Genomic DNA, 16,039 nt, shown 5'->3' with positions numbered 1-16,039 from the left:
TAGTAGAGTAGTGTCATAAGCAGTATTACATTTTTAGAGAGATCTATGGCATTTGAGAATAGCTGGAGATGGCCAAAAGATGAAATCAGAGATTATGTAGAAGTTAATTACCCTGATGCATTAGAAAAATAATGCCCCTTTGGTCAAACATGATGAAAACTGTGACTGCAGGATTAATCTGAACCCCCAGTAATTACTGAAAATCTGTATTTGGGAGGTGAAAGAGTAAGAGAGGACTGCCCAGCTAATCAGCAGACTCACAAGTGTTTTAAGACACTAGGTTTCAGAGTGGCTTGTTACACAGTCATCATTAACTGATACAATAGTATTGAAATAGGGAACAATAGATGAAGAATAGAGTTTTATTAGAAAATAATTATTTAAATACATGGATCCTAAGTTTGAAACTTCTATCAGACATTGAAATGAATATATCTTATGTAAGTATTGGAAGTTGGTAGAAATGCCTATGGCTAAAATATACATTTCAGAGATAGCTGTATGTAGAAACTAATTGGAATACCGGGTAGTGAATGAGATTTCCAAGGGAGAAAATGTAGTGTGAGAAGAGGTAAAATAAAAGTCCTGAGTGACTTGAACACTTAATAGAAACTATGTTGTATACCCTGAGAGGTCCATATACTTTAGAAAGCAGGTTTACCTGAAGGAACTATGTTCCCATGGAAATATTCATAGACCTCAAATCCTTATTCAAATGAAGAATAGAAGGCAGAAGGCACAAGAAGAAAGAAAAAGAAAGACCCAACTGAATACTATTATTCTTCATAAAAATTCTTATCAATGTTAAATTTATTGTATACTATTCAGCTAATGCAAATGCTGCTAATTTCTGCTCTTAAATATAATAAAAGATTGTGACAAAAATGTAACTGCAATTTTTAAAGGGGAAAAATCAACAGCTTTTATTTTAGCTTTGAATATTTTTAAATTTCCCTCTGATTCTCTTGACCTTTTTTAGCTATCAGAAATACATTCACTGATGATTAATTTAACAGAAAGGAACCCATGATCTCTGCTTATTTCTTAAGCACTTTCACTCTTCTTCTTTGTGAGCTGGAAAATCTTAAAGGTGACCCTTTTGCTGAGATTTATCATAAAAAAAGAAACAAAAATAAAACTATTAAATGTTGATATTGCACAGTAAGTGATGATGAAGTATTATTAGTTAAATTCTTAAATGTTCTTGATAGTGGGAACTTTCAAATATATATATTATGGAAGGATGGAATATAAATTAAATGTATGTAACTGATTTATTTATGTAGAAATTTAAACTTTATAGAAAATAAGCTATATACATGAATACATTTTATCTTGACCTATAAGTTGAGGAATCATTCAACCTCTTTACAGACAATGACACAAATTAAAACAACTTAACCTATAGGTATGAGATATATTATTGCATAAGTTTTTATCTGAATATTCAATTACTTGATCATGGTAAATTTTTATTTTGAAATAATGCTGAAATTAATTTAATAGTAAATTATTTTAAATTGTATATGCTCCTTTCTAAGAAATACCCATCTATACTTTTAGTTGGGTACAAGACAGAATTTTACAAGATGCTTGTATTGGTTTCAAGGTATATTTTTGGTATATCAGAATGTAAATGTTTCCATATAATTGGATATTTCAGGTATTGCCTTAAATCTCCTCATTTGATTTCAAATTACTTGTCTTTTACCAAACATAACAGTTAACACTGGAATAATGACTGACTTTGAACATTAAATTCTAAGTAAAATTTAAAATTCTTGGGAAGTTTGACTTTTGAATATGATAAAAAATGGGTATTGATTTTATATGTGTGAAATGTGAATGTCAAGGAGAAGGCTTTGTAAGACTGGCTGAAGAGCTTTTGTGTATTATGTACAAAGGAATAAATAAATACATAAATGAGAGTAACTATTTAATAAAAAATTGAATAGATGAAATAATCAGTCACATACATACTTTTTAACTGTGAGCTATATAAAGATCTCAGAATAGTTTGATGTGAATACCTCAACCCACATCTTGTTAGCAGGACTATGTAAAATGTATTCTGTGTAGTTGTATCAATGACAAAATTTCCAATCAATAAAGTTTTTATTATGGGTTCTAATTTTAATTTCCAAATGATCTAATGGAATTACACTAAGGGAAAGGCAAGGGAAGATTATTTTTTATTAGATATCAACATGTTTCTGAAAGTTTTGTTTTTGTCCCATTCTTGACACTATTTTTTCATCTTACGGGGCAAGTTTTAATATTTGCTTATTATTATCTAAAATTAGAGTCTTTAAGAATGGAGCTTTTATCCATTGATTTATATGAAAGTCTCCTTTTCCTTCTCTTATGCTCCTGCAGAACTCTATCGGGAGTGATCACGGCCTCAGTTCTCTGTTCTCATCTGAGGCTCTAGTCTTAACCTGTACTGTCTTTACTTTGAAACTTCGTTTTGAACTGCAATAAAATATGGGGTATTTTAAAGATTTTCTAAGTTACTTTCTGTTTGGAGTCTCTTCTAAAAACAGATTATCAAATGCACAGAGATGAGGACATTCAATACATCCTGGGAATGCCATTAAAAAAAAAATCCCTCCTTCAGAAACAGCTCAGGGTAATGGCTATTTAACAACTTTTACACAATATTATGCAAAGCACATGAAAGTATAATTTTCTAAAATATGAGTTTCTTTATTTTCTTGGTTGTTTTAAGGGAAATGTGTAAGAGGGATTTTCCAACGTTCCCTCACACCTACAAGTCACAGAATATATGAATGATTTGAAATGAAGTAATGCCCCTAAAACAAGTACAATGGCTCCATGGGTACAGGGTGAAGATAAAGAAGCATGTCTTTGATGATGAGCAAAATTCAAGAACGATTTCTACACTAATAGGTAGTTCAGTGTAGAGATTTTGTAGAATTTTTAAAATTAAAAATAGTAGTTGAAGACATATGGATAAGAATTAGTCTGATCTTGGCTCTTTTATAATGATAATTTGTGGTAAATTACTTTGAAGTCTGCAGTCCAAATGAAAATCAGCTGTGACAAGAAACAGTTGCCTTGAGTACATTTTATCTACAATTTCAATGAGCTTCCTTTCTCTATATTTAGGTTATTTTCTAACTCAGTTATCAACTCCACATCTTCATTGTCCAACCTTTGCTTTTACTCTGTTTGCCAATCATTTTGATTATTCTTTTTCAGGGTTGCAGCTCATACTATACCCATCACTTTGCTTCTCCCTACATCTTATTTTTTCCCTCATTTGTGCCAATTTTTCCACAATTGCCCTTTTCTTCACTGTTTTAAATTATATTACATATCTTGTCCTGAATTGTGAATAATAGAGCATGAAAATTATTTGTAAACCTTTCTGTATTGTTTAAAGTTATGAATTCCTTTAAACATTTTGAATCATGGTGTGTTGAAATATTTTTTGCTTATTTATTATCCATTTTTAAAAAGTATTAATTACTGAAATTGCTCTTCTGTGTGAAGAGCAAACAGTGTGTGGTGCTCTGATTTTTCCCCCTGATTTTGAATCCTCTCATGGAATAGCCAGTACCTGAAGGAATGGTTTACATCATAGTGGCTTAATCCAGTTCTTCTGGATCTCAGTCAGTTCTTTAAATTATTGGAGGAAGTATTTTCCCCAAGAAACATCTCTTAGGAGAAAGAGAAGAAGAATTTCAGGACCTCAGTAAAACTACTGACATGAAGTATGTGAGTGTGATCCCTTTGGGGGAAGGTTAAACTTGTCACAGAATGAAGACAGGGTCCTCTATTCATGTTGACCAAGCCATAGAAGGAAGAGCTACCACTAACATACAGGTGATTTTGTTCAAGCTAAACATAACAGGTATCAGGCCTAATGTAGTCTTATATACTTTAGACACTATGTTTTAGCTGTGTTCAAGGATGTAGGTTCATTAACTGGACAAGAATGAACTTCTTTTATTAACACATTATCAGTACGAATCAGTGCAATGATACTTGCTACAACAGATAAACCATAAATTCTCAGTCATTCAATAATATGCTTCTCTTGTAAAGTGTAAAACAGGTGGGGCATGGCCAGTGAGTGAATGGTCTGCTATAAGCAGTGATTAAAAATGTCAGGGAACTTCTATTTGGTGGTTCCTCCAACTTCATCATGTGGCTTCCGTGTTCATCAAGCTGGTTTGCATCAAGACCCAGAAATGGAAAGAGCATAGTATCAAGTTTTGGATGTGGGCCCACATCATTTTGTTAGATCTCAGGCACAAATAGCTAAAGTTAAGTGCAACAGCAAGTAGACAATTTAGTTTAGCTTAATACCTCAAAAGAAGTGGATGTGGTGAGCAACTCATTATTCTGTGCCACACTATCTTTAATTGCATAAGTGTTGGAGAGAGAAAGCTTATTAAACGCACACTCTGGGAAGGGCTATTTTTTTCCATAAAATATTTAGAAATAATTACTTATATAAATTATATGGATGAATGACATTAGAGACATTTCATAAGATTAAGTAAAATTGATCATTAAATTGAATCACGCGAACTTTAGGAAAGCAGCCAGCTAGGCAATCAGTTAATTCAACTTTTAAACGTAGTGTGTTTGAAAATAAGTGGTGCATGCTGATGTGTAGCCTCTGAGGAAATGCTTCTTTGAAGACATTAGCACTTTACATAAAATCCAGTGTGTGTGTATGTGAGGGAGGCATGGGGGGGGGCTGTGGGAGATTGGGGCATGGATAAATTGTAAATGAATATATTTAGTTCAAAAATATTGATCTGGATATATTGTAGAATGTCTATAAGATATTTTAAAATATGCAATTATATAATTAATTTTATTTCATGCTACCTTATTGACATAATTTTCAAATTATTTCTTTAATGTAGAGAGAAACCATGGAGTTGGGATCTGAGGATACTGTTGCCTTATAACACTGACTAATGAAAAGTGAGAGTAAATATTAAAGCTGGATAAATGCATAAAAATTGCATTGTAGAAGGCTTCCTCATTTCCCTACCCAGGAAGATGTCCCTGGAACCTGGGAATACATTACATGACATGGCAGAAAGAGCTTTGCAGGTAAAATGAGATTAGAGACTTTAAAACAGAGAAATTATGCTGGATTTTCCAGTTGGGCTCAAACTTAGAAGCAATGATTTTCTCTGTTAGAGTACTGAAAACATGTGGAAGCAGGGAAAGTCAGAGGGATGCAAAGACTGGGAAGGACTCCCCCCCACTTTGCCATATGGAAAACACTAGAAGGAATTGGGGCAGTCTTTATGAACAAAGACTGTCTAGTTGCTAACAACCAGCAAGGAAATTGGGACCACACAACTGAATTCAGTGAACAACTAAAATATTTGAAAGACAATTCTTCCTTAGAGCCTGCAGAACATAACGCAGCTCTGACCACATCTTGAGTTCTGCCTTCAAAGGCCACCAGTGCTGCTTATATGGTTTGGTAAAACTTTAGGCTAACATTTAAAACACATAGTAAGGTAACTTCACACAATTTTATTTAGAGATAAGAATATTGTTTTATTTTTCATATGGCTTAAATTTTTTAAAAGAGAAGTCAGGCAAAATTTCATATTTTATTTTCTTGTATGCTTTCTCAACCTTGGAAATCCAGTTCATTATTCTAAACCAGTTCAAATGGCACATTTTGGTGGATGTTCATTCTAGCTTTTTCACTCAAAATAGTCAATTTCTCTCTGTCTCAGAAACATTTCATTTATATCTCTTTTCAAGAATTCACTGTCATATGTTTCCTTTTTAAAATAAATTATGTGTTTATCCCTTTCCCTAGGTTGTAAACCCAGTATCAAATAAATAATATCTTTTCTATTGATCCAATTTTTATTTAAGAAGATACTTTTTATTGTTATTATTGCATATGTCTTCTTAAATTGTTATTATTACTTTTAAACTTTGCTGAGTTATTATCAAGGAATGTGACTTTACAATTAAAGCCTTTTAATAGATGAAAACTTTTTGTCTAATCTTTATGACATACATATTGAATATATATATTTACATAAAATTCAACTCTGTATTTTAAATATATATAAATTATCCTTTCTCATTTTAGGATTATGGTATTAAATTGACACAACTCTTTTCCTGCCAATTGTACAGTAACAAGAAGAAAAATTTATTATTATTATTATCATTTTTTTTTTTAAGGAAGACATCCTACCCCACATCTGAACAGGCCACAGTGCTGAGCAATGGTCATCGGAAGCTGAGGCCCATTTCCTCCACTGTCCCTTTCCCCAAAATGGCTGAAAATTTTTTTAAGTAAATATTTTTTTTTTATGAAACTGCAAGTGATTTAAAATTCCAAATGCCATATTTAAAAGGAAACAAAGAATGAAAAAATTAAAAACAAAAAAAGGAGTAGAAACCCAAAGAACTGTATGTGAGGTGAAGCTTATAAGATGTCAGACTTGTCCTCAGAGAGATCCGAAAACACACACTCCTTGATGGTCAGGAGCACAGCCTGAGATACAAAACCTAAATGCCTTATTTGGAGCAGCAAAAATTGGAACACACATTAATAACAGATGCTCCCTCTTCTCCTTGTTTATGAACACCAAGGGGGCAGACACAGGCAAGTCATTATTCCAAGAGTCTGCCTGCCTTGGAGCCGTGGAGCCAATGTAAGACCAAACGGTAAATACTCTCCAGTTGAATATTTCTCTTAGGTGGAGAAAAGTGATGTCCAATTAAACTTACACACAATTCCATCTGTGTGAAACTCATGTTTCAAATATGAATAATGGAGATGGAAATAGATCATGAATATATAAATATGCCACAAAAATAAATAACATATGAAATATGAAAAACCAGTTGCAAGGAAATAACATTCTTCAGAAAAAATATGAGATAATATGTGTGCAAATGTATGTATACATATGTATTTATATACATCTCTATCTCTCTATATATCTATCTACCTATTCATAATGAAGGTAGAATTTTGAAACAAAATATCCATGAGCTAAAATGACAACAATGAAATGGATCAACTGTATATTTATAATTTTAGACAGAAACAACCTGTAACAATGTGGAATCAGGTCCTTGTTGCCATAAATTATCTACCCTCCAGTAAACAGACTTCACTTTAATGTTACCTATAATTCTGACCTTATTATTTAAAGATGCTCATTCACTCTGACATATGATTTGAGAGAATAATTCTATTTTTATTGTATTTCTGCTTTGAATTAAATGAGCTACATAAATTTCTCCAATAAAAGCAAAAAGACATTTTTGAAATGCTTGATATCAAATCTATAGAAAACTGCTTAACCTTGTTTACATTCTTTCATTATTGATTTTCTTAACATCTTGACATAATGAGGGAATTCAGAAATACAACTGATAAAACTATAAATCTGAGATAGTCTAACACTGCTGTGAAGTATTTTGACAACCTTGCCCCCTGCTACCCCTGAAAAAAGCATAGAAGTGTATTAAACTAAAATAACTATAGCTAATACCCATTAGTTTCAACCTAGTTTCACATAGTATTTAGAAGTTGTCCCAGTTAAATCCATCAAAACACAAACCCTGCTAAGACAGGGAAGTTTTGTCCCTAAGGGCCCTTTCTCATAACTGCAGACCCATCAGATTTTTAAGTCATATGGAAAGTCAATATGGAATCTCCAGGGAAGCTAGTTCTTTCCCAACTTTTCTATATCTCTATTACTATATTCACCTCATTTCAACTCTCATTCAAATTTTAACAACTGCAAGAGTAGGCTTATTTCAGAGCCTCTTGATATATATTTTTACCTGGTAGAAGATTCCAATACCCTTAGGGACCATATCAAAAATGCCCCACTTAAAAAGAATTTGCTAAATTGCATTTATGAACTCAGTCTCTATGCATTCAGCAGTACAGGTCTATAATTTTTCTCGAATGAAGCTTGGCCTTTGAGCATAGTTATACTTTGTATCAAAGTCATATGCAATTATAAAAATGGATGAAAAAAAATCAGGACCCTTTAGGCAGCTGTTCTGATCATAGAGGTCAAAGAAATGTCAGCACACTCTTTCTTCTATGCTCTGCCTCCAGTCTGGACTGTATTACAACCACCCAGAAAGATTATTTTCTCTTTTAAAAACTCTCCAATTATTCTCTATAGAAAGATATGCAAACACTTAATATCTTAATATAATTCTCATAATGTTAAGAAAAAATAGGATTTTTGAGTAAGAAAATATATGGTTGCTGATTGTACATTTGGATCAGGAAAGCTTTTTACAATGAATAGCAAGAGACCATAATTACTAAAGATGGGGCAAATTAGTTTTACTATCCTGCAAAAGCAGGTAACTAGTATGTGGCAAATTATGATCCATGAATATTTAATTCACCTTAGGTATTTCTCTCCTGTAACATGGCAGAGGGTATATCAAGAAATGACTTTTCTAAAAATGCAAATTCCTCCCTTGAATGCTGAACTCCTTTGTAAATCTTATGAGCAGTTCTTTATTCAGTCTTCAGCTATTATTAAAAAAAAAAAGGAAGAAAAAAGAATAAGAAAACCCTGCTAAGAGAAACCAAGCAAATTTCAGTCATAATAGTTTTTAGAAATCAAAACTTGTGTAGATATCTCCTGATATTTTTAAATAAAACTGAAAAATAATTACTTCAGTTAAAAAACTCTATTAAAACTTAATATTGACCATAGAAATATAAATTATGAGATTTTGTAAAATGTCAAAATGTTATTTATATGGTAAATTTATAGAAGTTAAATATTTTTGTCCTATCTTAAAATTAGTCATGGTAAACATAATTATATTTTATTATTTTATATTTTATTACTTTTTGTGATAAAATTTTACTGCATATCGATCTAGTCCCTGAATTAGAGTCATATGTAAAGATTCATGGGAAATTTCTTTATGTAAATGATAAAAACAAGGGAAGAAATAAAAAAAACAAGACTGATCATAAAGATGCTATTTTACTCTTTTTAAAAGATATCCTCTACATAGAAAAACAAAAACAAAAAACAGTTCCCTGAAATAAAATGCCAAGGGGCATGAACTAAACAACTGAAATATATATAGTAGCTTTAACCACATTTCCTCCTAGTGAATTCAGAACAAAGTGCTATATTTTGTATTCATATCTAAACCACTTAGTGCATTCAAATTAACATTTTTTTTTTGTGGTACGCGGGCCTCTCACTGTTGTGATCTCTCCCATTGTGGAGCGCAGGCTCAGTGGCCATGGCTCACGGGCCCAGCTTCTCCGCGACATGTGGGATCTTCCCGGACCGGAGCACGAACCCGTGTCCCCTGCATCGGAGGGGACTCTCAACCACTGCGGACTCTCAACCACTGCGCCACCAGGGAAGCCCCAAATTAACTTAATACATGTCTTCATTGTGTAACAAATTTTGATAGAGTTCATGATGATCATTGTGAGAATGAAAACTACAGTCCATGTGCCTAATAAAATACATGAAACACAATGGGTGTAAAATAAAAATATGAAAAATCTAAATGGATATTCCTATTAATGTTTTTCTATCTGGACTAAAATATCAATTTACCATGTCTTTGTTTTTACTTCAAAAATAAGTCAAATAGTCATTTCACCACTACTAGGTCTTCTTTTTTTTTAATATTTTAATTTTATCAGAGTATAGTTGATTTACAATGTTGTGTTAGTTTCAGGTGTACAGCAAAGTGATTTAGTTATACATATACATATATTCATTCTTTTTTAGATCTTTTTTTCATACAGCTTATCACATAATATTGAGCAGATTTCCCTGTGCTTTATAGTAGGTACTTGATGGTTATTTATCTTTTTAAAATTTTTATATTTATTATTTATTAAAAAAATGTAATTTTATATTGGGGCAGAGGTGTTTTTTTTTTTAATTGGGGTATAGTTGTTTTACAATGTTGTTTTAGTTTCTAGTGTACAGCAAATTGAAGTAGAGCTCTTTGTGCTATCTTTCTTTTTTTGTGGCTGTGTTGGGTCTTCACTGCTGTGCACGAGCTTTCCCTAGTTGCAGCGAGTGGGGGTTACTCTTCATTGCAGTGTGTGGGCTTCTCATTGCACTGGTTTCTCTTGTTGCATAGCATGGGCTCTAGGCACTTGGGCTTCAGTAATTGTGGCACGCATGCTCAGTAGTTGCAGCTCATGAGCTCTAGAGAGCAGGTTTAGCAGTTGTGGCTCATGGACTTCGTTGCTCCGTGACATATGAGATCATCCTAGACCAGGGCTTGAACCCGTGTACCTTGCATTGACAGGCAGATTCTTAACCACCGCACCATCAGGGAAGCCCACAGCAGGTTCTTATTAGTTATTGATTTTATACATATTAGTGTATATATGTCAATCCCAATCTCCCAATTCATCCCACCCCCCACCCCCCTATTTTCCCCCCTTGGTGTCCATACATTTGTTTTCTACATCTGTGTCTCATTTCTGCCTTGCAAACCAGAGATAAACCCATGCACCTATGGTCAACTAAACAAAGGGGGCAAGGATATACAATGGAGAAAAGACAGTCTCTTCAATAAGTGGTGCTGGGAAAACCACACAGCTACATGTAAAAGAATGAAAGTAGAATACTCCCTAACACCATACACAAAAATAAACTCAAAATGGATTAAAAACCTAAATATAAGGCCAGACACTATCAAACTCTTAGAGGAAAACATAGGAAGAACATTCTTTGACATAAATCACAGCAAGATCCTTTTTGACCCGCCTCCTAGAGTAATGGGAATAAAAACAAAATAAACAAATGAGACCTAATGAAACTTAAAAGTTTTGCACAGCAAAGGAAACTATAAACAAGATGAAAAGACAACCCTCAGAATGGGAGAAAATATTTGCAAACGAATCAATGGAAAAAGGATTAATCTCCAAAATTTACAAGCAGCTCATGCAGCTCAACATCAAAAAAACAAACAACTCAATCCAAAAATGGGCAGAAGACCTAAACAGACATTTCTCCAATGAAGACATACAGATGGCCAAGAGGCACATGAAAAGATGCTCAACATCACTAATTATTAGAGAAGTGAAAATCAAAATGACAATGAGGTATCACCTCATACCGGTTATAATGGCCATCATCAAAAAAATCTAGAAACAATAAATGCTGGAGAAGGTGTGGAGAAAAGGGAACCCTCTTGCACTGTTGGTAGGAATGTAAATTGATACAGCCACTATGGAGAACAGTATGGAGGTTCCTTAAGAAAACTAAAATTAGAACTGCCATATGACCCAGCAATACCACTTCTTGGCATATACCCAGAGAAAAACATAATTCAAAAAGACACATGCACCCCAACCTTCACTGTAGCTCTATTTACAATAGCCAGGTCATGAGAGCAACATAGATCTCCTTTGACAGATGAATGGATAAAAAATGTGGTACATATATACAATGGACTATTACTCAGCCATAAAAAGGAATGAAATTGGGTCATTTGTTAGAGACGTGGATGTACCTAGAGATTGTCATACAGAGTGAAGTAAGTCAGAAAGAGAAAATAAAATCATATATTAACACATATATGTGGAATGTAGAGAAATGGTACAGATGAACAAGTCCCAGTTCTTTATGGACCATTACCATGGTTTATTCTGTTTTGTTTAAATTTCTTTTAAACTTTTGTATCTATCTTTAACAAATACTGATTCTTCCATAATTTGTTTATGCCTGTTAAAAACTGAATTTCTCCATGTTTCCTCTGGGTACAAACTGCTTCAAAATACCTTGTTTTGTGTAGAAATATATATGTATTTATATTTATAACTGAAGACATATTTCAGAAGTATTTTAAACATTCAAAATTTCAAATCCATCATTAGTGTATGCCTTTGTAAAATCATTTTCAAAAAAATATTTGGAAGGCTGAAGATGCCTATGATTTCCTTACTTCCTAATAATATAAAGCCTGCACTCATCTTCTGCAAATATTTCATCTGTCCCTCATTCTTTCTTAATTTAATTATGGATATATTCATTGATGTTCAGCATATGAAAGTAAAGATATAATCTTTCAAGTGGAGAGTAGTGGTATAAGAGAAGTATTAGTACATTACTTTCCTCCAGAGTTAGGATAGAATATGTCTTCCTGGGTTGTGGGATTTTTGTCATGATATGAAAATTTCAGTAGAACAAAAGAGAACAAATAAAAATAAAACAAACTGTTTTTTCCTTAAGGATTCTTGAGGAGAATGGTGTCTGTTTAATTCAAAATTTTCCAAGTCATTTATAGAGAAAGTTAAAAATGAAGAGAAAATAAAACTAAACATACTATAACTTACTATAACTGTAAGGCAAAAAAATGTCAAAAGCATAAAATTTGCACTGTGACAAGAAGAGAGAGAGAAGAAAAAATGAGTCTTTCCAAAAAAAGAAAATTAAAAATGACATAAGAAATCAAAAGGCATTCAATATCTTCCCCATCATTCCACCACCCCAAAAAAGAATTTAGTAAGGAAATTTGATTTATCAAACCGACAGAAGGTGTTGCACATCTAAATTATACTCACAAAAGAATATGTTGATATGATAAAACATTAATATTTAAAACAGGCACTAAACACAGAACTCGAAAAGGTAGAAGAAAAATTAGAATTGAAGTTATTAAATATCAATAAATAGATGACAAAAAGAAAATCATAAAAAAAATGAAGACTTGATTTAAAAGTGCCTTAGGAAGAACAGAGTAGAATAAAAACTTAAAAAGGAATATTATAGAAAAGCAGAAAAAACAGCCAAAAGATTGAACCTGAAAAAATAAAATTAAAAACATTTTTTAAACCTCTTAGGTAAAAGATAACTGAAATTATCATCTTTCAGAATAACAAAACCACATATTTTAGTATATAATTAAATTATTTGAAAAAGTGTTCAGATATGAATTATTTACTAACATTTTTATAAAAATTTAAAAATAAAAATATTTGAACTAAATTCCCATCTCAATAAACTAAGAAAATAATAAAAACAACAGCAAACCAGAAAGAGAAAGAAGGGAAATATAAAGATAAAATAAAAATCAATGTCATAGAGAATAGAAACCTCCTAAGAAATAATAATTCAATATCCTGAATTTTTTTAAAAAGTGATTAAATAAAGTAGATAAAGACTTTGTTAATTCCATCAAAATGAAGAAAGGAAAAGTACAATTAACAAAATAACATGTAATTAAGGGAAATAAGTGTGGAATTAGGATTTTTTTAATTAAAAAGCATTTTTCATATATCATAAAATCTCGATAAAATGGATAATATATTAGAGAAATTGAGTTTACCTGATTAGAAATATAAAGTTCCAAGAAGCAAATATCTGTAGTGGAGATGGAGAACTTTTTAATAAACTATAGCACAAAAAACACCAAGCCAAATGATTTAAAATTGGAATTTAAAAAGTCTTCAAATTTTTTTTCAGAGTTGTGGTGGGTATATATGTCAACTTGACTAGGCTATGGAGTTCCAGAAATTTGGTCAAAGATTGTTCTGGTTGTTTCTATGAGGATGTTTTTGGATGAGATTAATATTTAAATGGGGAGATGGAGTAAAGCAGGTTGTCTTCCTTAATGTAGGAGGGCCTTGAAGGCTTAAATAGAACAAAAGGGTTGACCCTCCATAAGTAAGATAATAATTCTTTCCTGACTGCTCTTGAACCCTGGCAATTTTCCTGCTGAAACATCAGATTTTACTTTATCTGGAACCTGCCAGCTTTTGGACTGGAACTATACCATCAGCTCTCCTGGGTCCCTAGTTTGCTGACTCATCCTCCTCATCTTGGTATTCATCAGCATTCATAATCAGTCGAGCCAATTCTTTATAACAAATCTCTTTCTCTATATTTACACACCCTATCAGTTCTGTTGCTGTAGAGAACCCTAACTAATATAAGAATACAGAATATTGAAGGATTCAAAGATTATTTTCATGAAGCAAGCATATCTTGGCATGTAACTCTGATAAAAAAGTATACAAAAGGTAAATGATCCCATAATATCATTTATGAATTAAAGGTAAAAGCATTAATAAAATGTTAACAAGCCATATTAAAAAAAAAATCAACATTGCCTAACAAGGACTAGAGCATGAAAATGAATATTGTAACAGGTTATAACATAGATAGATATAGATAGATAGATAGATAGATAGATATAGATATAGACATCTATATAGATATAGATAGATAGATATCTATCTATAGATAGATAGATAGATATAACATAGATAGATAGAATATCATAATCCACATGTCCATACTGACAAAAACAAATAAATAAATCACCCTTAGGGTAGAATGCTAAGAAATTTACTATAAATGATAGGTTGAGAAAAATTGGCATTTGACAACCATTACAATAATAATAAATTCAGGCAAGATTCATCAGTTAACACTAAAACTACTAAGTGAGAATTTGAAGAATAATATGATGTTTACATGGTGTCAAAATCTCTCCCTTCAAGGTGCTTACTAATTACAAAAAGTAAAACAATAACTTTACTGTGAAATCACTTGTCAGATACTACTTAAACTGATCACAGAAGCTAGTATTGCCTGGAAGGGGTGTATGGAGCAGCATATTATTCCTGCTATGGATGATACACTGAAAAAATTAGCATAACTTTTATGGTATTATTGCTAAAATTTCATAATATGATTCACTTCAGAAGCAAATATACTTTTCCAATTGAAAGGCATTCTTCAAAACAAATGTCCTGCACTCTTCACAAATGTCAAGGTCACGAAAGACAGACTGTGGAAATATTCCAAATTAAATATAACTAAAGTAATGTGAGAACTACATGCGACCTGTAACTTTGAATTGGATGTAAAACCAGAAACATTTTTTTCTTCTGTAAAGAACAGACATTATTGGGCCAATAAGAAAAATGTTAATAAGATCTATAGATTAGAAAATAGTACTAATTTTTGATACTTTCCTGATTTTGATCATTGGCTTCTGGTTACAGAAGAGGATTTCCCTTGTGTTTAAGAGACATATATTGAAGTACTTAGATGTAAAGTAACATCATATATGTAACTTACTCTCAAATGATTCAAAGATAATATCTACAAGAAACAGTAAAGCAAACAGAAAACAATGCTAGCATATGGGGAATCTGTATAAAGGGTATACTGAGGATATAAATATTTTCTAAAAATCTGAAGTTATTTCAAAATAAAATGTTTAAAAGTAGAGGTCTCCTTTTAATGGAACTAGATTTTCCATATCTATTTGAAAAATAGTTTAAAATCTTATGATTTATGTCTTCCTGGTGTGATTTTACTATTAGAGAGCTCATTTTTCAGACAATATGGAGTGATTAACATTGAAACAATGGATTTATATGGAATGAATAGAGTTGCTATTTTTATATTGAAATTTCATGACATCCATGATGGTTGAAAATAGTGACAACAACCGAACTGTGATTAACTTTTCTTGCAAAACTGAAAGCTATGCAACCCCCCACAATTAAAATTTAGCAGAGTCAGCTTGAAGTGTAGTATTAAAATAGAGATATCAAAGATGTGATCTATCCTAGGATTATTTCACCACTTGGCATTTGTTTCTTCTCAGTTACAGGCATAGAGTGCAAAATACAGAAAGACAACACAAACCAACACTCTAGACTTTGTTATAATCTCACTGGGACAGGGAAATCAAAATTGTATACATGGTCACCAAGGAAGATAAGACTTCAAACAAAACATCTTAGATAAAAGTGAACTTCAGAAAACCACACTTGATATGGTATTCTGTACCTAACTTCTGTTTGAATGAATTGATGTTTCCAATGTGTATATTTCCAGGGTAAGATGTTGTCAAGAAAAAAAAAGAAAAAGAAAACGAAAAAGGAAAAAGAAAAGAAAGAGAAAGAAAGAAAGAAAGAAAGAAAGAAAGAAAGAAAGAAAGAAAGAAAGAAAGAAAGGGAGAAAGAAAGAAAGAAACTGCTGCTAAGGGGCTAAAAACAATGACAACAATCATT

The sequence above is a fragment of the Delphinus delphis genome, chromosome 5 (assembly GCF_949987515.2).
Source record: "Delphinus delphis chromosome 5, mDelDel1.2, whole genome shotgun sequence".
In the NCBI taxonomy this organism is placed as follows: domain Eukaryota; kingdom Metazoa; phylum Chordata; class Mammalia; order Artiodactyla; family Delphinidae; genus Delphinus; species Delphinus delphis.
The sequence above is the reverse complement of the archived record's forward strand: the minus strand, read 5'-3'. Positions refer to the sequence as shown.